Source organism: Lissotriton helveticus, chromosome 7, assembly GCF_964261635.1.
Source record: "Lissotriton helveticus chromosome 7, aLisHel1.1, whole genome shotgun sequence".
Taxonomy (NCBI): domain Eukaryota; kingdom Metazoa; phylum Chordata; class Amphibia; order Caudata; family Salamandridae; genus Lissotriton; species Lissotriton helveticus.
In genome coordinates, this window is record NC_136068.1 from 1,368,435,334 (window position 1) to 1,368,459,945 (window position 24,612).

Below are 24,612 nucleotides of genomic sequence, written 5' to 3' on the forward strand. Positions count from 1 at the left end.
TTTTTTAAATCTTGTTTAATTGACATTGTCATTTACATTGCCAATAGCTTAATCGTTAAGTAAATGTCATTGTCATTTACAATGCCAATAGGTTAATCGCTCGCAAATGCATGACCTATTGCATTTACACCCACACTGAGCCCAACACAAAGCCACGCACACACACATACAGAGCCACCCACAGAGCCCCCCCCACACACACACACAGATCCCCACACACACAGAACCCCACACACACACACCCACAGAGCCCCCCACACACACAAAGAGCCCCCCCACACACACAGAGTCCCCCCACACACACAGAGACCCCCCACACACAGAGCCTCACACACACACACAGAGCCCCCCCACACACACAGAGCCCCCCACACACACAGAGCCCCACACACACACAGAGTCCCACACACACTCACAGAGCCCCCCCCACACACAGAGCCCCACACACACACACACAGAGCCCCCCACACACACACACAGAGTCCCCCCACACACACACAGAGCCCCCCACACACACACAGAGCCCCACACACACACACACAGAGCCCCACACACACAGAGCCTGGGGAGCAAGCCCAGCCAGGGGGCAGGGAAGTAAGCACAGCCAGGGGGCAGGGAAGCAAGCACAGCCAGGGGGCAGGGAAGCAAGCACAGCCAGGGGGCAGGGGAGCAAGCACAGCCAGGGGGCAGGGGAGCAAGCACAGCCAGGGGGCAGGGGAGCAAGCACAGCCAGGGGGTAGGGAAGCAAGCACAGCCAGGGGGCAGGGAAGCAAGCACAGCCAGGGGGCAGGGGGCAGGGAAGCAAGCACAGCGAGGGGGCAGGGAAGCAAGCACAGCAAAGGGGCAGGGAATCGGAGGTCGGAGGGTGAGAGAAGGGAAAGTTTATGTGAATATTTCTGTGAATTACCTAAAACTACTAACTCAAAGTTCTTCTATTCGTCCTCCACTCTCCCTGCACCCCAACACTACTGCACCCCACTTTACTCATTTTACAGGATATGGGGAGACTCCTAGATAACACCGCACATATTCAACGCCGCCGAGCCCAGGCCCGGCAAGAAGGTGAGCTCCGCCTAACTGTAAAAACACTTCAGGCTGGCGGGAAAGACCTAATCAGAACCCCATGTGGAGGCGAGGCCTGGCCACATCCGCAGTCATTTCATTCTGACAACGGCACATGTGGTACAAACAGAACATTCATTTTTATGTTAATCTTAAAAGAAGTGAAGGATTGCATTGCCCTGGACACGCACGCACGCACACCCACAGGCACACACACTCACGCACAAATGCTTTTACATACACAGGCAAACACACACACAGAAGCAAACACACATACACAGATGCGCACACACGACCAGGCACGCACACACACAGATGTACACACACACAGAGATGCGCACACATGCCCAGGCACGCACACACACACACAGATGCACACACTGATACGCACACACGCCCAGGCACGCACCCACACAGATGCACAAACATACACGTGCACACACAGGCATGCACACACATACACACAGGCACACACACATACACAGATGAGCACACACAGGCACGCTCACACACACAGGCATGCATTCACATACAAAGGCAACCACACACAGGCATGTATACATACACAGATGCACACACACGCCCAGGCATGCTCACACACACACACACACGCACACACACACACATATTCATGTTTCCGTCTGCGAGGCTGGGGGAAAGAGTTAATTCCAAACTCCCTGAGTGTTCACATCTAAGACAAGAACAGTATTTTCTAGAACAAAGCTGCCCAATCAGAGGCTCCGTCAGGAAGTAGTGTCAGAGCTCCAAGGGGCTGAAAACAGCATTTCAGACCAGCAGAAAATACAAAACCAGAACTACACCTTGAAAGAGAGGCCCATCAGGGTTTGTTTTATTCTGACTACCGCAAAAGGGACACAAACATAACATTCCTTTTCAGTTACTAATGGCAGCAGTCCCTACTATTTTATATTCTTTCCAAATCCCCTCATGCTCTGCAGGTGACACTACAGCACTGCCTGAATGAGAAGAGCATTGCACTTCAGCGGAAATATCTGAATTAGACACACATCTGGGGGCGCCAGCAGAGCTTTACATGGAATGAAACAACTAGGCAGATGCAATTAATGGCATGGCTTAAAAATATGCGCACATAGGTGCCTCCCCCTCACCCCGCTGGTATTTTGCTGCTTCTGTCATTGCCTCCACTTTGCTCCAGGGCGGGGGACGGGTGCAAGGACTGCAGAGGGGGCGGACCGGGGTTATCAGTAGATGTGCCGTTGCCTTCTCCCTTGCACCAGGGCGGGCGACGGGTGCAAGGACTGCCGGTCTCGCTTCTCACCAGGGCGGGGGACGGGTGCAAGGACTGCCGGTCTCGCTTCTCACCAGGGCGGGGGATGGGTGCAAGGACTGCAGAGGGGGCAGACCGGGGTTATCAGCAGATGTGCTGTTGCCTTCCCCCTCTCGGAGGCTGAGCTGTGCTGGAGAGTTCCCAGAGACCTGCCCTTTTATATGGAAATAGGAGTCTAATCCGTTCCTGCCAGCTCCTGGTCTAAAACAGTCATAGTTGTGTAAGGTATCACGCTAGGGTCAGGGTTCTAGGACAGGCGTGACAGAGTGTGCCAAAGAAAACACGCTGTGTCACCTATTGACCTGTGTGGAGCCCCGAGTCCTGTGCCCGGGTCACTGTTAGTGATAGCAGTGGTGGCTTCCTCCTGGCAGTCAGTTAAACAAAGCCCAGAGGAAGATGGCAAAGCACGGCCTGGAACTCAGAAAAAGACGTACTTCTGCCCTTCTGTCATGTAATTCACGCTCAACCTTTTACCTCAACTCCACAACCTCTGTCGAATTCGGGTGGGTCCGACCAGCTAAGTAGAACAAGAAAAAAAATGGCGGCCGCAAACGTCCGAAATAGGAATCGGGGGCGTGTTTTTGGTGTTCTGAGTGACAGATAACTTCACAGGGTGAAAGAGCGCCAAAAACACGTCCCCGAATCCGAAAGAGACGGGGCTTTAATGGAGTGATGCCCCTCTCCTCCAATGGCTGGCCTCCGTTTAGGAAGCCAGCCAATGGGGGAGAGAGGCGGGTTAAAGCCCCCATTCTACAAAATCTCCCCCGAGACTGCGCAAGCGCAGCCTACGGTCCTCGACCTAAAAAAAGAAGTGACATGGCACGGCCATGTTAACCGCATCACAGAGCTTTTATTACCTTCAAACCATGTTCCACAGCAGCCTGTGCCGCTTTGCAATATGTGTAACAACAGGGGGTTCAAGCAACACGAGGGAGGAGGGCAGAGGGCTGGCAAACAATGGACAGTGGGAGAACAGCTGGTACTGGGGGAAACAAACCATGGACAGTGGAAGGAGGGTGGTGGGGTGGAGAAAACAAATCACAGACAGACGGAGGAGGATGTGGTGGGGAAGGAAACAACAGTCGGCAAGGGTGGGCAGGAACAGCAGGGGTGAGGGAGAGGGACTGCAGACATATACACTCTAGAAGAGTGCATTTGAAATAAGAGTACCTGCTGGAGCCTGCGTCTAGTGGAAGGACACTGGCAACAGATAGGATAATGTACTTAGTCCATGCTCATAGCAGAAACACTTACGCACACAAAGCCCCAGGATGAAGCCGAAGCTAGGAGGAAGCTCTGACCAATAAGAAGCAAGGAAACAAGAGTGGCATCAGAGCCAATCCATGGTAAGTGAAGGGTCGTTTTAAAGTTTTTTTTGTTTAGAAGAGATTTCAGAAGCTCAGTGGAAGTGCTGTGCAGGCGAAACCTAAAAAGGAAAGTTAGTGAGACAATGCGAGCTGCAGTTCTTTAAGTAGGACTCGAGTTCTTTCTAAGGAATTTATAAATCTCCAAAAAAGCCCTTGTGTCCCCTCTGGCAACCTCAGCAGGGATTTCATACTTAAGATTTGGCTCTTCTAAAGATTTCTCGAAAGGATATTCTTGGCTCTTTCTTACCACTGGCAACCAAATTTCCTGTAGTGTCCCTCAAGATGCTGCCCTATATTCAGTGGTTAACAAATAAGTGCCAGGGCTCTTGTAAGGAGGCAGATTGCATCAGCCCATTTGTCCTGTTAGCATCGCATAAAACAGTGCCAACTACTAACCATGAAAGTGGGGAGCGTAACGGCCAGAGATGCCTACTTTTGAGCTGACGAGCTAGGTTCGAGCCTCGGCGTTGGCTCAAGATTCTGTGACTCTGGGCAAATCCTTTAATCTCTCCGTGCCTACCAGAAATGCATGTGTCCTTAACTGGTGCTCATGAAAAGCACTGGTGTTGATGATTTAGTGTCATCGACAAACTATGGTTTGCCTTCTATTCCCCTAGTCTGCTGCACCCTGCCACCGCCTGAGCCTTAACCTCCCATTGGATAATTGTAGCTGGGGGCTGACTCATGACGGAGTTGAGGCAAGGAAGCTGCAAGAGCGCATTTGGAACTTGGGAGTGAGGGCTCTTGAGGAAGAATACATGAAAGTAAGTGTGGACTTTCCACTTGTTGCATAGCCAAAGTATCATATCCGGCAACCCTGCATTGCTGCTATCATAAATGTGCTCGATGCGACTGTGACCCAACACAACTTTTGTGCGCCGTGGCATCACCAGTAGAATCTGTGTGCCCCAGCATGGTAATTGCTGAGCGTGAGTGAGTCCAGAAGGCACCACAGCCATACTTACCGGCATTGGCAGTATTACTCCTGGCGACATTCAGGCCCGGACTGGTGAGTCCGGGCACCGAGCAATTCCCCGGTCGGCTGGAGGGTTTTGGGGGCCCGTTTCCGAAAAGGGGGCCGGTTCTGTGTCTGGGGGCCGATTTTGCCCCGGGCCCCGGCTGCGTGCATCAGCGTCACTCACTTTCGCACTCGCACTCGCAGTCAACTGACTCTGTATAAGCATGCCCTGCAGGCCTGCACGAACACTCCCCCCAGCAAGCACTGTAAGCCTAATTGTTGTCAAGTTGCAAGCAAGCAACCACCGGGTCCGAGTCCGATCGTAACCGTTACAAGTGTAAACACATGACATAATAAACAAATGGATTATGGAGGAGGAGGGGGGAGGTGCCTGTGCGCAGCACGCAGAATTACGTCTGCCCCCTCCTCTGCCGCGTCTGCGCGCGACGCGCCTCTCTAGGGTGCGGCCCTAATTCTCCTCCTTCCCGGAGTTTCCGAATGCGCATTGGCAATTTACTGCGCGTGACGAGTCACGAGAGGAGAGCAGTCCAGTCGGTGCGCACGGAGTCGGAGTCCCGCCAGGCCCATGAATTAATTTTATTCTAGAGTAGCTGGCTACTGGCAGTGGTGTGCACGTCTTCCTCTCGTTTCCAAAATGCAGCTTGAGCAACCTGATGTTGTTGCACAGCACAGGCCTGAGACAGCGGCGTCCGCCTTCAGGCCAGAAGGAGAAGTTGCAGCGGGGACTCTGGCTCTTCGAGCAAGGGTGACTCTTGTGTCCCTGGTTACTTCTCTGTCAGGTAAGCTTTCTGGATTCCCGCTCTTTTCTTTGCCGTGACTTTTGGGTGAGGGTCTGAATCCCTTATTTTTAGAATTACTTTCAAGGTTCACCATCAACCCATGTATTCCACCGCGAAAGTCTGAAAGGCGATAAAGTGCACAGAGCAAAATTAACAGAGAAATGGCCAGAGTCCGATTTGGAGGTGTAGGAAAGTGGGTCCGATTTGGAGGTGTAGGAAAGTGGGTCGGGCACGACAGCCCAGTGCAGAAGAGAAGCTGGCGAGACAGATCATGTGAGTGGAGGGCCTAAAAGAAGTTCATAGGTGCTGGTAGGGGGGCGTGGATACGAAAGCTAGGCCGAAAGATGTACATAGCTCAAAGCCTAACTACGAAAATGTTAAACAAAAAAAAGCATTTAATTTATAGTTACCTAATCTTCCAGATTATAACAGGCTGGGCATTTTCATTTGTTTTCTCAAGACATTCAGCAATTTTGGATAAGTGATCGAACTGTTTCTACATTTTATATTTATGAGAAAAGCCCTTGGTAAATCTGTTCCTTGTCTGTAGTCAGTTCAGTCATTGGCATAGCTATCAAGTGTGCAGCAGATGCAGGGACATTGAGCCCACCTGATTGAAGGGTGCCTCTGTATGCCTCCACGCTCTCTCGCGCTCTCTCTCTTCTCCGTCCCCCTCCCCCCCGCCCTCTGTTAGGGAGTCTTGTGCTACACTTTCTGAGGAGCTCTTCTTTTCAAATACCACTTCGGCGCTCAGCAGTGCGCTACGAAGCTTTTACTATCTATGAACAAAACTGGAACACTCGAAAAGGCAGGTGGTCTCTTTTCAGGGCTGGATTCGCCATATAGAACTGAGAAGCTTGTCAGTCTGAGGCCCAGGATCTGCTTCTAGGAGTGATGGATGGAGGGATCACCAGCTATCCAAGCTGGGAAACAGCCCACATGTAATGTAGACAATTGTCTTACCTCATCCTTCGAATACTCCCTTACACGGTCAACCTCACTGGCTACACTCACTTGGTACAACCACATTTTTCAGGGATGCTTTACCTCCTCTCCGGCATTTTTAATATCTAGGGGGCTTAATTGCAAATTACATTTTGTAATCCTTGAACAAATACTGCAGTAATACTATACACCTACTGCAAAAGGCTAGACGCTAACGAAGGGCAACAAATTCAGCCTTTCCTATATTTTCTGTGCAGAGGTCTTTGCCATGGTGTAAAGATCTCTGCACTCAGAAGTCTACATTTTAGTGCGAAATGTGGCAGAGGCAGGAGGCAGGGACTAGAAGATGGGTAATATTTACCACAATGTGGGGGTAGGGAAAAGTAAAGAAGAGGGGTTTAAGAAGGGGCAGTCTACTTTAAACGCCTGCTCATAAAAGATTAAGCCCATTGCACAAACTATACTTCTAAAGTTACTATAGCCCTAAAGGTTACAAAACAGTTAAACATGTCCCCCAGCCCAGCCCTGAGTGTTTTCATCCTAATGTGATTGACTGGAAGCACTCAGGCTCACAGTCCAGGATTTACCTGAATGCCCCAAAGCCAGTAAATGTTGAGTGAGGAGGAGGGTGCCCCAGGCAGCTCTAAGTTTACACACACACCCCCCTCACCCATTCCTGCACTACCGGCCACAATGAGACATTTCGGGGAGCGCGCCATCACCAACAAGAGTTAAGAGCGGTATGTGCGTTGCCCAAGAGAGGTCCTGGTTCCTGCACTCTTCCCACTCATGTTCACCAGCAGTCCATGACACATTCAGTGTTAAAAGATTATACCAATCACAGCAAAAACAGAGTGAGGAAGAAAGAGGTGGCTCCTCCGCTGAGGCGGAGCAGCGTCGCCCCACTGCTTTTAGCAGTGGAAATGAAGGTAAAATGAAATGATAATAACTGGACGTTATTATCATTTTATGTCATCCAGCATCTTTGTGGAGCAGGGGGCACAGTGGCGGTGCGTCCATTGGGGGCGTTGGGGCGTTGCCCCACTAGCCTGGACCACCGCCGACACTGCACTGCATAATAAAATATGTTTTTTTTATCAAGTTCCCCCAAAAACAAAATCGGAGCACCGAGCGCACCAAGGCCCCGGGAGAAGCCCGACAGGATCGGGCATCCATAAAGAAGTGGGCCGGCCCGTGGTGGGAGGGGCTGCAGCAGAGAGTGACAGCCCAGGCTGAGGCAGCGCACAGGCCGAGAGTGACTGCGAGTGCGCATGCAAAAGGCCGGAGTTGTCCAGAATTCGACGGGCCCGCGCATGCGCACACTTTAGATCCCCCCCCTCTACCACTATCGATATAGGCTTGGACCCGGGGCCCCGGGTATCAAAGTGGGCAGATTTCAGTCTGCTCTTTAGCCAATCCTGGCGCAGTGGCACTGCTAACTCTGCACCAGGATTGGCTGCTGCGCCAGGATGGTGCCGCGCGCGTGGGTGTTGGCTGCTCTGAGCCATTGTCTTCAGTGATTGGCCATTGTCCCTCGTCACTGCGCATGCTGGAATCATGCCCTGCCCAGTACTGCACAACAACACACATACCATAAGTGAAAGTGAAAGTCAGTGGACACAGTAAGTTGATAGATACGATCATGTGATGCCAATGCCATAGTGAGGAGAGCCGAGGTCGAGGACTGTTGTGGGAGTGGGACTGAGTGAGTCGTCGTCGTGACCACCAGTGTGTGTGTGGACTCGGAGTCGGACCGCCTGCTGGCTGGCAGTGGCTGCTGCCTGGACGGGCGGGCCTGCTTAAGCAGCTTACATCCATCCAGTACTGCATCCATCGTCGATCGATTAGCACGACGGGACAGCGTCCGGGCAGCACCCACGTAAGTTATGTTATAATATGATAATCAAACTGATCTGTTCAGGGGTAAGCGCTATATAATTGCAATTATTACAATGCAACTGTCCACAGCGTTGCGAAGGTGCAAAAGTGTAAATATGCGCAGCTTACATTAAACAATGTTCTAAAAAGATAATGAAAGTATGAAAGAAATAGAGGGGCATAGATACAACGGTGGGCTCGGACTCTTTCTATCTTCTTCTCTGAGCAGCAACAGCTCTTGCAGTGAATGGTATGCATGTTCTGTGCAGTGCAGGTAATGAGGCGCCAACTCAGCAAAACTAGTCTCCCGTTTCTAGTCCCTCATTTATTAAAGTTTTCTAAACAGCTGTCAGGAATTTGATGTTGCTATGGCATAGAACAAAAAAAATCGTTTCAAGGCACTCGAATAATAGATTGCACAATGACGGAGCTCAGTGGAAGTGCTGCTTTGCTTTTATCCTACTGGGAAGGATTGAAATCTGAGTTGATAGATTTGACCGTGAGATCTCTCAAAAGGGTCTTGGAAGCAGGAGCTGAACCCGCGGAACTATCTTCTTAAAAAAAATCGGCAGGGGAGGGTGGGGACGGGATACTAAGGTGGAAGAGTGCACAGTACACAGGCAGCTGGGAGAAGAAAAATCCTCTTCTGAAAAACACAGACCTTCTGAACCTTGCTGGGCATTAGCCATTAGTGATGGGTAAAGCTGGTAAATGTCACCTAAATCTTTCTGAGCAGAGAAGTGCACAGCTTTTGAGGCAATCCCAGCGGCATGGGACAAATGCGCTATTAGTCATATTATATTAATTGCATAATATTAATTAGCATCGGAAAGGCAGTCTCACAGTTGCAGGTTCCCGGCGCGTTTGTTACAGAAGCTCACGCAGGTAGCTCATTCCTCGTAGTTAAATGAAAGAACATGTATGGCATATTTACAATTAATACAAATGAATGCATTGTTGTCTTCATTCGGCAGTGAGGTTGTCGCAGGGGTGGGCCCGTTGATTGTTCCTGCATGACCTTGGCTGCAAGCCCCTGGCCGTGGTATGCTCTCACTTTTGATGTTTACCACTAACACACAAGTACTTCTGTTTTATTTCCTTGGGACCAAGATGTAATATGATTCAAACAAATCTAAGGCGCTTCTTTGGCACACAGCACGCCTCTGATTGGAACTCTGCCATCAGCTGTAGCTTCGATTAGAAACGTAGGAGTGATAAATGAAATGCACTGATGTTAATGGCAATGATGTTGAAATAATGTTAATTTTACTCTGCTCCACAACTGTTCACACCCAGAGGCGCAACTAGATCCAAATTGCAGGAGGCCGGCCGAGGGCTGATTCTTCCAGAAATAGGCAGGGTGAAGAAGCAGGGGCTCTAAGAAGGGCTGAAATACAACAAAGCCTAACTAAGAAGCAAATGGTCTTTTAAAGACAGAGCTGCTGCCTGTTCACACCCACCTGCTGCATCTCTAATTCAACTGAGGTGTCCAGCGCATGTCTGGCTATATTTACTTGCTGCAATATTTCAAATGCTCACATTTTCATTTTCCCTTCCATTTCTGCTTTTGGCCATCTCTCTCTCCTCCAATCTCAACCAAACCCATTCTTTTTATTCTCTTTCCCTCTCTCCTCCTTTTGTCTACCTCCTCCCCTCTCACCCCTCTCCCTGCTCCCATTGTCTCTCTCCTCTCCCTCCTTCATTTTTTTTCTCTTCTTCCTTCTCTTTTTCCTTCAGATCCCTTTACCTCCACCTTTTAGTGCTAAAGGAATGATAATAGCTGTAATAGTGTGTGTATATGTGCCTTCCTTTAAGTTTGCGGTTTATTTCTCGAAACTGCAGGGGGTAATTTAAAACAGGTTTCTGACAGCAATAAGCTATCCTCTATGTTGTATGGGAGATTATTGCACCGGCCCTAGCCTGTGAAGATAATGCAGCATGGTGCTAGGCAGTCTAGTCTGTCTGTGCACGTGTCAGCTGAGACAGTGTGACACTTAGATAACTGAGATTGCTTCGTGGGTAACTTGTTCATGTTGGTGCCTCACACATCCTTCCTGTTGGGCCAGGTCCCATGTGGACAGAGACCATTTCTAGTGCTTTGCAGCACTTTTAATATGTTCTTGAAGTTTCTTGTTGCTCAAATGGGTGTAATTTCTGATATTTATAGGTTTCCCTCATCTTCATTGCTCGATTTTGCTTGTGAGAAAGTGTCACTCCTAGTCGTTGAAATGTCACTCATAATTACACTGACATTTTGAAAATGTCACACGTAGCAATCTGAAACCTTGGCAGCTATGTGTATGACGTGCACCGGAACCGGTTCCACCTCACGAGACACCGCATCGATGACGATTCTTCGAATGCCAGGGGAAGTACACGTTTCATCCTGTACCCTTTGACCCCAGATGACGTTAGGGTCGACACCTTGTCCTAGGCGTAGCTCTTCGGGAGTATCCTACTTCTTTCTGAGCGCAGAGGTATCTTAAGGATTTTGGGGGCCCTCGGCCAAATGTATTTTGCGGGGCTCTGTTCGGGGCAGCTTTGAATTATTGATCCAGTTTCAGCTCTTTCATGCCCTCTTTGACTATGTCCCTGACAGTGCACTGGCACTTGCCCAAATTCGAAGTGTGTTTACATATACTATTCCGGGACAGTGATGTGTGTTTTCAATATTGTAGCACAGCAGAAGCTCACTACTATTAATGCAAATAGTCTCAGTGACACCATCCCATTTCTATTTGGATCTAAAAGAAGTTTTTTTAATGTTACATGAAACTGTTCTTCCTCAAACGAAAACACCCTTTCTTCCTTTTTATGTGCATGCGCAATTCAAAGCCTCGTTCCTATCCGTGACACATCTGCAGAAGCACTCTTATCCAAAATCAGCTCTAGTGCAAATAAAAAAATATATAAAATCTGCTTTTAAATATGCACGAGATTTTTTTTCGAAAATACAATTCTTTAGAAAAAATTGGCACCCAAAAACGTGGCATGCACCTTGCTTACTGAATAAACACTTCAACTTTCACGAGGAAAGCATGCCCACTGAGGCGTGTAGGGCTGTCTGCTGCTAGTGGTGATAACGCAGTGCCATCTTCGCTCTCAGAGGGGCGTCATGCAGCTACTCAGAGCTAGTAAGTGGCAGTGCTACTCTTATGGACTGTTGTTCAAGCACTATTTAGCAGTGTGACTGCAGGTCTTTTAACAGCAAGTGAGCCTTCAATGTTTCCTAGCGCTTTAATTGTGCACAATATTAGTCACGGACTCACGGTTTAAGAGCTGCAGAATCCAAATTTCAACAAGGATTATTTTGTTTGCAGTGCACACTGGCCATCACTGAATATGGTTCATGAGGAAAATGGTTCAAGAATCCCCAGTAAAGCGGCGATCGTCCCCGGGAATGGTGCGGGCAGTTTGGAGTCTGACTGAGTCCTGCCTGCCTGTGGTACGGATGGACCAAGTAACGACGGGGACGGGGTAGAACTTTCACTGAGCAGCACCAGAGGCCCAGAGTGTATTTTGGTGTTTCAGACCCACACACAGTCAGGTGGTGAGAAAACGCGATAGAAATGCAGGTACCATACAGTCAGGGCTTTAAGTGGGATGAAAAAACTGTTGGGGGGGGTCTCTCTCAAAGGGGCCTGGCGAGTGGCCGTGCCTTACAACTGCTTTAAAACACGTAAGCTAAAAATCGGTGTTTAGCATAGTGTGCTGCGCTGCCTGACTTGTATTTTGTTGCTTTTGTCACTGCATCCAGATATAAAAAACAAGTAACATTACTCCTACAACAAGCCTTGACTATTGGCTTTGTCAATGGTTGTTAGTTGCATAAAATAAATAAGCAACTACTACGGCTTCGTTGTATATAATATTGAAAAAGCTTCAATTCTGACATGAGACTGTGAAAAAAGTAAAACGAGTCTCTTATAAGTTATATCAAAGCCTGTGAAGGATGGTACTGCTGCAGAGTGAAGATTTTTATTTTCACCCTGAGGGTGAAGGCAAACATTGGAGAGCCTAATAGGACTCTTCTCCGCACCTGCTTAGCACCGGAAGGACCCGGCCCTGCATACAGTGTATGTTTTTGGAGGGGACGCAAAATTCGTAGAAACATGAATAGCTTTAGTTGTATCCAGCGTTTGCAATCACCAATTTGCTGGTTCCTAGCACCATAAACAGTGCTGCCAAGTATTTCGATGTAACGTCTTATCAGTAAGTCATGACTTTTCAACCAACTGCCTGTTACTTTATGGAACTTTCATTTTTTTCGTAACATTGTAAGTGTAGGTTAAAAAAAATCCCAGCACGAGTAGTGGTATTGAAGTAAAAGCCAGTACTGGCTGAAGGTGTCACACATTACATGAGAAATGGGCGGTTATGACTGAAGTGATTCCTTTTGGATAGGAGCCACATAATTAATATTTTTTCTAGTGCTTCAAACAGGGATAAATAGCATGAAAAGTTGGAAAGCTATACAAACTCAGATACGAATAATCCTGTTAGTTGTCGCTCAACAAGCGTAAATCAGAAACGTGTTGTGAGGACCTTGTCATTTAGGTAAAATAGCGTAATCACAACAAAAGACTGTCAAATACTGCTCCCCTTACCACCTATAAACAATCACCTCACCAATTCATAGATCAAACTATGCCCAAACCGCCCTACCCCTCTGGGACTCCTAGGCGCAAAACCCTCTGTAGCATTTGTAATTGCATTTCACCTTCTGTCTGTCATCTATCTGAATGCTATCACATGTGCTATGCCACTGTTTAGTAGAAGCATAGTGTACACTCTTTTAACATTAACAAAATCAGGCAGGGAAAAATTTGGAGACTGACAAAAACGATGTCCTTTTTATACGTATGCAATATTACTTTCTCTTCAATTTTCTTTATTTGCGCTTTTTTTTATTGTGCTTGTGAACTCGGCAACCAAGTACTTCAACAGTATACACTTTAGCTGTCATTATGAGTCCGGTGGACTGGTATTTCCGTGAGCAGTTATAGGATACTGCCACAGCCGATTCTGTGGCCACCATGTATGTGTGCCTCAAGTGTTAAAATGCAGCCCTTGAAACCACTAGGGTTACGGGACAGTCAGAGGGCACAGATGTGTACAGTATGTAACTGAGATAGCGCTTGCTTGTACTACTACTACCCCGAACTACTGTCTATGACCCTCATCATATGTCAGTCATGATAGGGCTCTTCAATAATGCCTCTCGGGCTCTCATAGTGCCAAAGTTTCCGCTCAAGGCGCTTCCTCCGAAGCAGACAGATGCCCTCATTTGTAAGTGGCAGCACTACCTTTATATGCAACACGTGATGCCACGAAATTAATATTTATACTCGGTATAGTAATAGGTGCATTTTTTACCGGTGTTTAATTTGTACAGCCTGCATACATCTTTGTGAGCCCAGCGATTTCTAGGAGGAAATAATAAAGGCTGGCTCATATGCAGGCCAGGGTGTGAGCACTGTGCAGGTGTGACGTCGTGCTGTAATTGGTGGTGGTGGCGGTGCATCGTGCATGGGAGCAATCTTAGGCTGTGCCAGCAACACTTTTGATCCCCTAAGTTCTCTGTCTCTAGTGCTGCGCAACAGCTCTGATGTTATGTAATTTTTAAGTGTGTTATGCTGCAGGTGTTATTTATTTGTAATGCTATGTTTTGGTCTATTATGTTTTTAATGGTGGACAGGCCGGGCCTAATGGCACTATGGATACAGTAGTTTTAGAAAACGTATTGTGAAAAATACTAAGCTAATGCTAAAAACTTAGCTGGGATGTTTTATATCAGAAGTTGCAACACTTCTGATTTATGTTTACGAAATATACCTTGAGATACTATTTTATACTAGTATATGTACTCCGCTCAGGAATGTTTTCACTGATGGCTGCTGTAGGTGAAAATAATGAACAAGCTATGCCATGGCAAAGCCAATTGGTTCGGCCTTTCAAACCATGCAATTTTGATCAATATATTTATTTTTGAAAAAAAAATGGAAAACTATAGAGTATATGACATAAAAGACTATCCCAGAAGGGTCGGCATTGAAATGCACTTCTTTTCAGGCGGATGAGCACGTGTTTAGGGCTCAGGCCAAACACGTGCAAAACTGTGCCACCCAGCCAATGGATTGAGTGGGCAGACCCATTGCCCCATGCTATTGTGTGTGGAAACAAAATATGAATAACAGTTGAACAGATCAATAAATGAAGGGTGCTGGCAAAGACTCATACAGGTCGCGCCTTTGGGGCCTTATAAATGTTTAGCCATGCAACACTTGCTGTTGCACCAAGGATATTGTTCATGTTTTTCCGAGAGAGAGATCAGAGTTTTGTTTAATGGAAGTTTTGACTCATGGAAAGGTAGCACAGAAGGTTAATGTGCCTGCTGCAAAGAACATGTACCTGATGCAGAGCACAAAATGCAGTAAATAGGTCAGTGGGTCTCTGCATTTGTCATAGGAATCATTTTGTCACTTGCCCGTAAGTAAAAATCCTAACATACAACAGTGAGCTATTGAAAACTGCAAGGTAAAAATTGTACAGACGTGCTGAATTTAGATACAAAAAGTAAATATGTTGAATGGTGATAGTTTGTGACCTGTTTAGTTGGTTCTTTTGTTGTTTGCAGTTTAAATCAAAAAAGTTGTTTGTTTTGTTGTTTGCAGTTTAAATAAAAACAATCTCTGAGGTTCTCAGCATTGTATCTTGAAGTCTGTTATAAAGCTCTGTAGTTATACTGAATAAGCAGCTACCTATGTTATATGACAGCTCTTTAATAATGTAATACCTGCACTTTCACAATTGCTTTATTAACCTTCCTGCTTTCTCAAATTTGCTTGAAAATGCACTATTTTTCCACTATTTTTTCAAAATTTTCTCGGGGGGAATTCCCCCCAAACCCTCCTTAGGGGGTTCGGGCTCGCGCGCTACGCTCGCTCGCTACAGCGCAGTATGATTATCACTTTCTGCCCACCACTTTCAAATCTCACCAGCCGCCACTGAGAGGGCAGCTCTGATCTCAGCAGGGAAAGGAGTGGTGGCACTCTAAAGTGCGCATGAATGTTTGACTGGCCCTCTCGGGCCGGCCAAACAGTCATGAGCACTTTGCATGTTCTCCATGCAGGCTGCATTACAGCCTGCATGGAGAACATGCCCAGGCCCCCATTCCCCATCTCAGCGCCGAACCACGGCACTCAAACCAATCACAATGCTGTGTTGCAGCGTTGTGATTGGCTGGGGGAGCCTGTTCATGCTTCCTGCTTCAAGCAGGAACAGAAGAGGAAGATACGAGACGAGGCCATGGTCTGGGAGCAAGGTAAGTCATTTTTGAAGTTAGTTTTCCCATCCCACCCCGCCTTACCAGGATGCCTGGTAGCAGCCGCCACTGGGGGAAGAGGGTGCTCAACATAGTTCAGGTTTCCACACAATCCACTCAGCCATACTAGCACTCCAGGCCACAATCAATGATTTGGGGAAGTGTCCTAATGTTGAGTGTGCCCAACACAGGGCCAGGTTCCCGCTCACACTGCATTTACCCATACCAACATTCCAGGCCATAATCAAATACTAGATCCCAAAGACATCAAAATGGAATGAGGTGAAGTGTGCTCAACAAAGGTCCAGGTTTCAGCACACATTCCACACAGTCATACAAACACTCTGGGCCAGAGTCAGGGATTTGGGAGAGAGCACCCAAGGAGCACCCAAACACCAGCAAAAGTAGAGTAAGACAGAGGGTTCCCAATGGATGTGCATGGGGATGTGAACTCACCCATTCTAGCACTATGGGTAACAGTCAGGCATTTGGAGGAGCGTCCCAATGCCATCAAAAGTGGAGTGAGGTGGAGAGTGCCCAACTCAGGTCCATGGTTCCACACACTCAACTCCCCCATATCAATTGTGGGCCACAATCAAGGAGCACCCAAACACCAGCAAAAATAGAGTGAGGCAGAGGGTGCCTGGCAAAGGTCCAGGTTAATATGCACACCCCACTTTCCCACACCAGCACTTTGGGCCATAATCAGAGAACTGGGGGAGGGTTCCAGTACCAGAAAAAGTGGGCTTAGGTCAGGGATGCTGATCGCAGGTCCAGGTTTCTATGCTCACACCCCATTCACCCATACCAGTAATCTGGGCCATAATCAGGGATTTGGGGGTGTGCCCCAAAAAGCAGCAAATATGGAGAGAGACAGGAGCCCAACGCCGCTTACACCCCCCTCTCCCAAGCAAGCACCCTGGTTCACAGCCAGAGATTTTTAATGAGGGCCCAGAAGCAACAGAGTGAAATCGAGGGTATCCCATGCAGTTCCATCTGTCTGCAAATACCTGGTCCACCCATACCTGCCCTCAGGGCCACAATGGAGCGAGGCAGATGATGTCCTACACAGGCCCTGGTTGTCCACATACTACACTGACCCATAGTAACACTCTTGGCCATAATCAGAGACTTGAGGGATCACTCCAATGCGAGCAAAAGTGGAATGAGGTTGAGCAAGTCCCACTCATGTCTAGGTACACACATACACCCCAGTTACCCATATGCACCCTCCGTCCATTAGTCAGAGATTTGGGGGAGCGCCCCAATGGCAGTAATAGTGGATCAAGGTGGAGGGTGCCCAATGCATGTCCATGTTTATGTGCACACACCCAGTCACCAATATCAGCACACTGGACCACACTCAGTGTTTGGGAGTGCCATAAGGGCAGCAATGGTGCTGTGAGGTGGAGAGAGCCCCAGGCAGGTCCAAGTTTATTCACTTACCCATTCCAGCATTCCTGGCCACATTCAGGAATTAGAGTAGCATCCCAATGCCAGGAAAAGTGGGTGAGATGGAGGGTGCCCAGCACATGCCAAGGACAGGAGGTCATCACGTAACAAGCCACAAGCCTGCGCAAGCAGCGCACACACACCACACACACAGCACTTGCTGCCAGCCACTCCAGTCTGCTTTAAAAGTACTAGGCAGCGAAGGCAGCGCTAACTGCTTGACAGCCAGGCGCTATACCTATAATGCGTGACAATGCATTTCAGTGCGGTGAAGCTGAGCACCACACTGAAATGAGTTAGTCTAATGCCTGAAGCGTGATACTTGGCAGGACTGAGGGTCTCACTGTTTTTACTTTCTGGACAGGCATCGAGCAAGTAGACGGCTCCCTTCTGTAAATGGCTGACCTCAATGGAGGCGAGCCTGGAAAATCTAACGCCAAAGTGAAAATAGCAGCAGTTGTTTTGTGTCCCAAGCAGAAAACCCAGTGTTCCGTTAATCGGTGCAGAAGAAAAAAGCTATTGCCTTTTGCAACATTTGTAGCCCTGTTGCACAGCAGCGTGACTTCTGTGCATCAGATTCATGGCTGAAAATTGAGAAGACAAATCTATATCGATGTAGCCTGCTTGTGAGAGAGCAGGAAGGGAGACGTCTCAGAGGGAGGGAAGGAGTGCAGCATGGAGGGCATAATGACTTCCACCCCTGACCCCACATCCCCACCATCAAAATTAAAACGTTATTTGGGCCACTCCACTGTGCAGCACAGAACTGGGATGAATTAACCAGGGCTGACTACAGTCTGTGGAGAGACGTTCCCATAACAGAAATAATTTTCACAAACAGGAACAGACCGGGGCTGTGGTTAAATGTTCCCAGAGCACTAATAATCATTTCCACAGGCAGGAACAGGCAGGGCTGAGGTCTGGTGGTAAAGTTGTGGCTGGGCTACACTCTGGGTGTGTTAGATGTTGTTGTGACAGTGGTGTCTTTGACAGCAACAGGTGTGTGCATGCCACAGATGTGTGTTTTGCTGTGATGTGGTCTCTGCTGCATCCCTGTACTGTGTGGTGTCCATCACTGTCCGTGCTGCGCGTCATGACTTATGTGCTTTGTATCACTATGTGCCTGCCCTGAACTGTATGACTGTTTTCTGTGCTCTGTGTCATTGTGCTTTTGATCTGTGTTTCACTGTATCTGTGCTGTATGCTGCAGTGTCACTGTGTGCATGTTTTATGTCATGTATGTATAGTGTGACACTGTATCTTTGCTGTGTGTCATTTTGGTTCCGTGCTGTATGTACATCTGATTGACAGCATGTGTTTGACTTGTCTACTTGTGTCTATTTTTGGTGCTCTTTGAAAGAATGTCTATGGGTACATATGACTGGGGGGGTAACCTGGTGCTCTGTAAGGTCCTCATCTACTATGTACTGTGCTTTGAAAGTTGATGCAATTGAGTATGCAATGAGAAATGTGCTGTAAAATTCATCATTTTGGTCTGTCGTTTTCTAAAATTTTCTTGGGGGGACAAACCGCCCTAATAGAGGTCGGGCACGCTCGCTGCGCTCGCCCGCTACGCGCCGGACGGGGGCTGGTCTGGCAAAATTTGCCAGGGCTGCTTTCAGTTCCCAGTCCGGCCCTGGCGACATTGCCTGTGCTATAGCAGGCAGGATCACAGCAAACTGAGCAGTGGATGCGGATGCCGTCGTCATCCCTGGACCTACTAATTACAGGCAGCACCAGCAGTAACATGACCTGCTGTGCTCAAGCAGCCACCTGTTCCACAATAAACCCAGTCATACCACACTGATTAATATATGCAAAAAAGCATTTTCATTTGGTGTACATTTTGTTTTTGCACTCGGTGTAGGTAAGAAAGTAAAACACGTCATCTGCTTCTTTAGGAATGACAACAGGAAACCGCAGAGTTCAAAATAGCAGGGACATGTACAGGCTGAAGACAGGGGTCACAGGCGACAGCAGTGTTAGAGATGAGAGACAGCAAGAGTACAGAGGAGAAGAAACAACAAGAGAGGAGAGAGATAAAATGGAGCAAAGTAGAAGAAAAGGAGAAGAGCACATCAGATACAAAGAGAAAGCAGCCATGATGTGAAGGAGAGAGCATTAAGAAGAGAGAAGATGGAATGAAAGAATTTGAAGGACAGGACAGAGGAAAAAAAGCAGACAAATGATAAAATGGAGACACAGCTAATCACTGCTAGAGAGTGATAGTAAAGAGCCAAGATCGAGGGGAGAGAGAGCAGAGCTTGAATAGAGGGCAAATCAGAAATGCAGGGTGTGACAAAGGTGATAGAAAAAAAATAGAGAGGTGAGTGGGTAGACTCTGAGAGAGCGCAAGTTAAGAAAAACTATAGAAGTGCACCATATTTACAAGCACGTTGTATTAGTTTAGTAAACCATATATAAGAGTGTCGAAATTATAGAGTGAAAGTACATAATAGTGTTTAATTTGAATAGAATACTTAAAGAGAGTGTGAAAAACTAATGTAGATGTTAGAGATGTTGAAATCCTATGTTGTGTGACTGTAAGGGAAAATGTAATTCGGCTAAAACGTAGAAATGTGTAGGCCACATGGCAGTTCACAAAGAGTACAAGAAGCTGATGTATTTCCACATAATCTGGATTTTAATGTTATTATGATTCAAGTATTTCTGAACCTAGGACTAATATATGTGTTTAATAGACGTTTATATAATCATTGTGTGTAATAAGGTAGAATATCGTTTAAACTAAAGAAATTAAATGTTTTTTCAGAATGCATATGCCCGTTTCATGGAATCCTAACAGGCCTGAATAGATAAAGTCATTTCTTTTGATCTGCATGTGCTCGTTAGAGAAAGGCCATGTTAAGCACAAGACGCAGAGCCTGTTACATGGTTTACGACTTAAAGATATGGTGGAGGCCGGAATTTGGGGCCCACAGAGAAAGTGTCTTTTGCAGGTGCGAGGGGGTTTAATCAGGAAAGTGATGAATAGACTTTTGTTCAAGAGAGCCTGGTACAGGCCTGGAGGAGTCTTCAGGAATTTCCTGGGGGTACCGTCTTGCCGGAGAGGAGCCTGGGAAGCAAGGTCAACGCTAACGATGGGCCTAGAAGGAGTACCAGCATGGAGCACCAACACCACGTGAGGGGCGTCTCTAAAGGGCGTTTCTAATGTAAATGTGATTTTGTATTAGGGACAGCACCCCTGGGTGGAGAGCAGGCAGATGATCTGAGGAACCTAAGAGAGCGGATGGGTAGGCAGATAGGGAACTGCGAGACATCGTTTTGGAACAAAGACTAAGGGAAGTGCGTGATCTTCTTTGGAAGTCACCACTGCTGACACCTTTTTAGGTTAAGATCTTGCTAAGTAGGGATGTCACTTAATCTAGTGTAGGGACAGTCTAATCTGATTTCTTTCCTTTCTGTAAATGACTCATAGGCTACAGCTTGTGTTTATCCTCGTAACTTTGATAATCCTAGAGTTTGTTTTGGTGATATTCTTCTGCCGACTAAGAGCATTTAGAAAATTCATGTTTGTATTGATATCCGTATATCTTTTGAATCTTATTTTGAGATGTTTGTATCTCCAGTTAAGTCTGGCTTTGTAATAAACTTTTAAACTTTTAAGCTTCAGTGGTTCTTTAGAGTGTAGTAAGTCTTTAACTGATTAACCTAGTAGTGGATTGCCTTTTACTCAATGACAGGTACCAACGGTTCAGTCGACCTGAGTTGGGATCTAGATCTATAACTATAGACCATAAATCCTGCGTTAACAGTTGGTAGCAGAGGATGGTTACCTTCGTGAGGAAGGTGATCTAGACTAGGTTAAGTTTACCCCAAGGTCCCTAGAGATCGAGAGGTGGCCTGCCGAAGAAGGTGCTGACGGCGCGAGAGAAAAGCAGCAGAATCGGACGAGAGTGAGTATAACAAGGGTCATGCGTGGATAGATTGCGGTGTTTTGTGTTGTATTTGTATTGTAATGTCATGCAGAGTTGAATGCCTGTAGTGTGAATGTGAGAAGGTTGTGAGCGCGCGCAACCTGGTAAAATCTTAAGTTCGGGGTAGAGCTTAAGTGGTTAGGGTGTATCGAACATCCAGAGTAGTTGTCGACCAGAGAAAAAGGGGGTCATGCGGTACCATTGATCGCCCGCAGGACCGAGATAGGGGGAATGCAAGAGTGAGTGTGTGGGTAACGGACGCAGGTCGAAAGTTACCGTGTGCAAGTAACCTATCAGAGAAGGCGATTGTCTGGACGTACACGGAAAGACATTTCGTCAGTTAAGGTGACAATTACAGTTAGACTGTGGACGTACAGTCAAGGAAAGTGATCGCTTGGTCGGAAGTAATCATTTTTCAGAGTATGAATGGGACGCATGCATGACCGGGAGACGAGCGGAGAAAGGAGGGGAACTGCTGTGAAAGGGAGGGTTGTGCTTTGTCAGTTTTAGTGCAAATTCATGGAAATGCCCGTAGACCAGTTGCATACTTTTCGGCTACCTTAGATCCAGTAGCCGCAGCGTTGCCCGGATGTCTCAAATCCGTTGCTGCAACAGGTGTCAGCATTGAACAGTGTGAAAATATTGTAATGGGACACCAGTTAGTGGTGTATGTACCGCATTCTGTAGAATTGTTGATGACCAGGACCAAGACACAGCACATGACCAACAGTAGGCTCACGCGCTACGAGCAAGTTATACTTGCTGCGGAGAACGTGACCCTTAAGAGGTGCTCTGTTTTGAATCCTGCTACTCTAATGCCACTTCCTAATGATATAGAAGGCGAAGAATGTGAAGATCACGATTGCCTTGATGTGACTGAACTATGCACGAAACCAAGACCAGATATCGTGGATGAGCCATTGATCGACCCTCATGAAATTTTCTTTGTTGATGGCTCATGTTTAAGAGACGATACTGGTCGGTTGAGAGCAGCTTATGCTGTTTGCACCATTACTGGAGTTGTGGAAGCCGCTTGCCTGGAAGGAGTACACTCCGCTCAGGTAGCAGAAATCATTGCATTGACACGTGCCTGTATAGCAGGAAACAAAATTAGAGTCACCATCTATACGGATAGCCAATATGGTTTCGGTGTAGTTCATGATTTTGGGCAGTTGTGGTCTCAGAGAGGTTACATGACCTCCTCTGGTTCGCCTATTCAAAATGGGGAATTTGTGCAACTGTTGTTAGAAGCATTACAAGGTCCAGCTGCAATTGCAATAGTCAAATGTGTAGCCCACACCAAAAATACAGATTTTGTGTCACAAGGTAATAGATATGCAGATGAAGTTGCCCGCTATTGTGCGGAGCAAGGATATTCTTTCACGGAGGTGGAAGTAGGTGGGGCTCAGGAAAAGACTGAATTAAACATGATGTTAGAAACAGTAGATACTTGGGAGGATTTGAAAAACATGCAGGAAAATGCACCTGATTCTGAGAAAAAGGCATGGGAAACAGCAGGTTCTGTGAAAAGTGAAATGGATTTCTGGGTTTCAGCAGATGGAAGAGCAGTGTTACCTGAGGAATTAGTGAGTCCAATGGCACGACAGATACATGGTCCAGTACACCTAGGAAGAGATGCCATGCTGAGGGTATTCAGGCAGACTTGGTATTGCCCTAAGTTTAGGATTGCAGCAGAAGCAGTGTGTAGGAGATGTGTCACATGTCAGCAACTAAACGTAGGGAAAAGAACACCAGTTACAATGAGTCACATTGGGAGGTCTGGGGGGCCTTTCAACAGAATGCAATTAGATTTTATTGAAATGCCAAAAAGCAACCACCTCAGGTATGTTCTGGTGGTTGTATGCATATTTTCCAGATGGGTCGAAGCATACCCTACACGCAGGTGCGATACACTCACAGTAGCAAAGTTGTTGCTTAGAGAGTTGATCCCGCGCTACGGGGTGCCAAACTCCCTGGAATCAGATCGAGGAACTCATTTTAACAGTGAAGTTGTGAAAATGCTTTGCTCTGCATTGAACATTGATCAGAAGTCGCACTGTAGCTATCGACCAGAGGCTTCAGGTATTGTGGAGCAGATCAACGGCACGTTGAAGTCCCGAATAGCCAAAGTATGTTTATCGACTTCCTTAAGTTGGCCTGATGCTCTGCCTTTGGTGCTCATGAGTATGCATAGCACACCAGACAGGAGGACAGGCCTCTCTCCGCATGAGATCCTAATGGGGAGGGCAATGAGACTTCCAACTGTCCCAACCACTGCTTTGTTGAACATTACAGATGACCTTATTCTGGATTACTGCAAGGGACTGTCTGACGCCATTCATTCTGTGTTCTTCCAGGTGCAGGTTGCTGAGGTTCCATCTTCCAGAGACTTGTGTCATGATCTGTGCCCAGGGGATTGGGTTTTACTGAAAAAACATGTCCGGAAGAACTGCCTAGATGTGCGCTGGAAGGGGCCCTACCAGGTCATCCTTACCACGAATACCTCTGTGAAGTGCGGAGGGTTGCCAAATTGGATCCATGCTTCCCATACTCGAAGACTTCCAGCACCCCTAGAAGAAACAGCTCCTATCGCAGATGAAGATTCAGTTGTGGACGGTGAGCCACTAGAGGGGATCAGTCAAGCTGTGGGGGTGTCTGAAGAAGTTGGGAGCGCTATAGATCCAGAAGAAGAAAGACAGAACGGCAGTGAAACTGAAGTTGCCACTGAAGGAGAAAGCTGCTGTGAAAACAACTCAGACACAGATCAAGTCCAGAGTGATCCAGAACAGAGTGAGAGGACAAGAAATAGGAGAACAAGGCGTGGAGCAGCTACTTGGCCTGAAAGAAAAAAAAGGCCAAGCTTAAAGCCAGCTCGAGAGGAAACTCTTGCTCCTATATCCGAAGACTCGGATCTGGACGAAGGTGTACAAGAGCAGGAACAGGAAGGTCCAAGGAGATCAAGGAGGGTGCGAGTGCCTTGCAGAAGATACTCTACTCCTGAGTGGACCTAACTCGCTGCAGATGTCAGAAGCACGCAGAACTGGGAGGGTGAGGCAAGTGACCCTGACCAGAATTGACCCCATCATAACAGTGGAAATAGAGTTGCTGATACCAGGAGTGGAGGTCGAAGGATTGCTGACTCTCAATATTGCCTATCCTCCTCTCCTGAGTGAAATAAGAGACTAGGGGCCCGATTTAGGTCGGTCGGTAACGGCCGAAAATCGGTATTTTCAGCCGTTACCGACCGGTATTTACAAATCGGTATGTAGGGCCACATATTTTACAGATTCGGTAAATTTACCGATCGGTAAATTTACCGAATCTGTAAAATACAGAATCGGTATTCATACCTATTCGGTATTTTTGCTATGTAGGTGGGACTCTTCTGAGTCCCACAACCCTTACCGATTCGGTATTTTACCATCAAATATATTTGATGGTAAAATACCGATTCCGGTGTGCATGCACATGTGTGCATGCACACCTGTGCCATATGACAGGCAGACCTGCCCTTAGGGCAGGTATGCCTGCCACATGGCCCCCGAATCTTTTTTGGGGGTGCTAGAGGGTGTCAAAGTG

General features: G+C 47.3%; 1 long non-coding RNA gene across 2 annotated transcripts in view; it reads left to right on the forward strand.

Moving 5' to 3' along the window:
* Positions 1 to 24,612, forward strand: part of LOC144767413 (uncharacterized) — a 341,548-nt gene that overhangs the window by 127,982 nt on the left and 188,954 nt on the right. The window contains exon 1 of one of the 2 annotated variants that reach the window (XR_013598192.1): positions 5,272 to 5,496. The exons of the other annotated variant lie outside the window; for it this stretch is intronic. This is a non-coding gene — a long non-coding RNA (uncharacterized LOC144767413). Of the gene's footprint in view, positions 1 to 5,271; positions 5,497 to 24,612 lie in introns of those variants that run through there. 2 annotated transcript variants of the gene reach the window in all.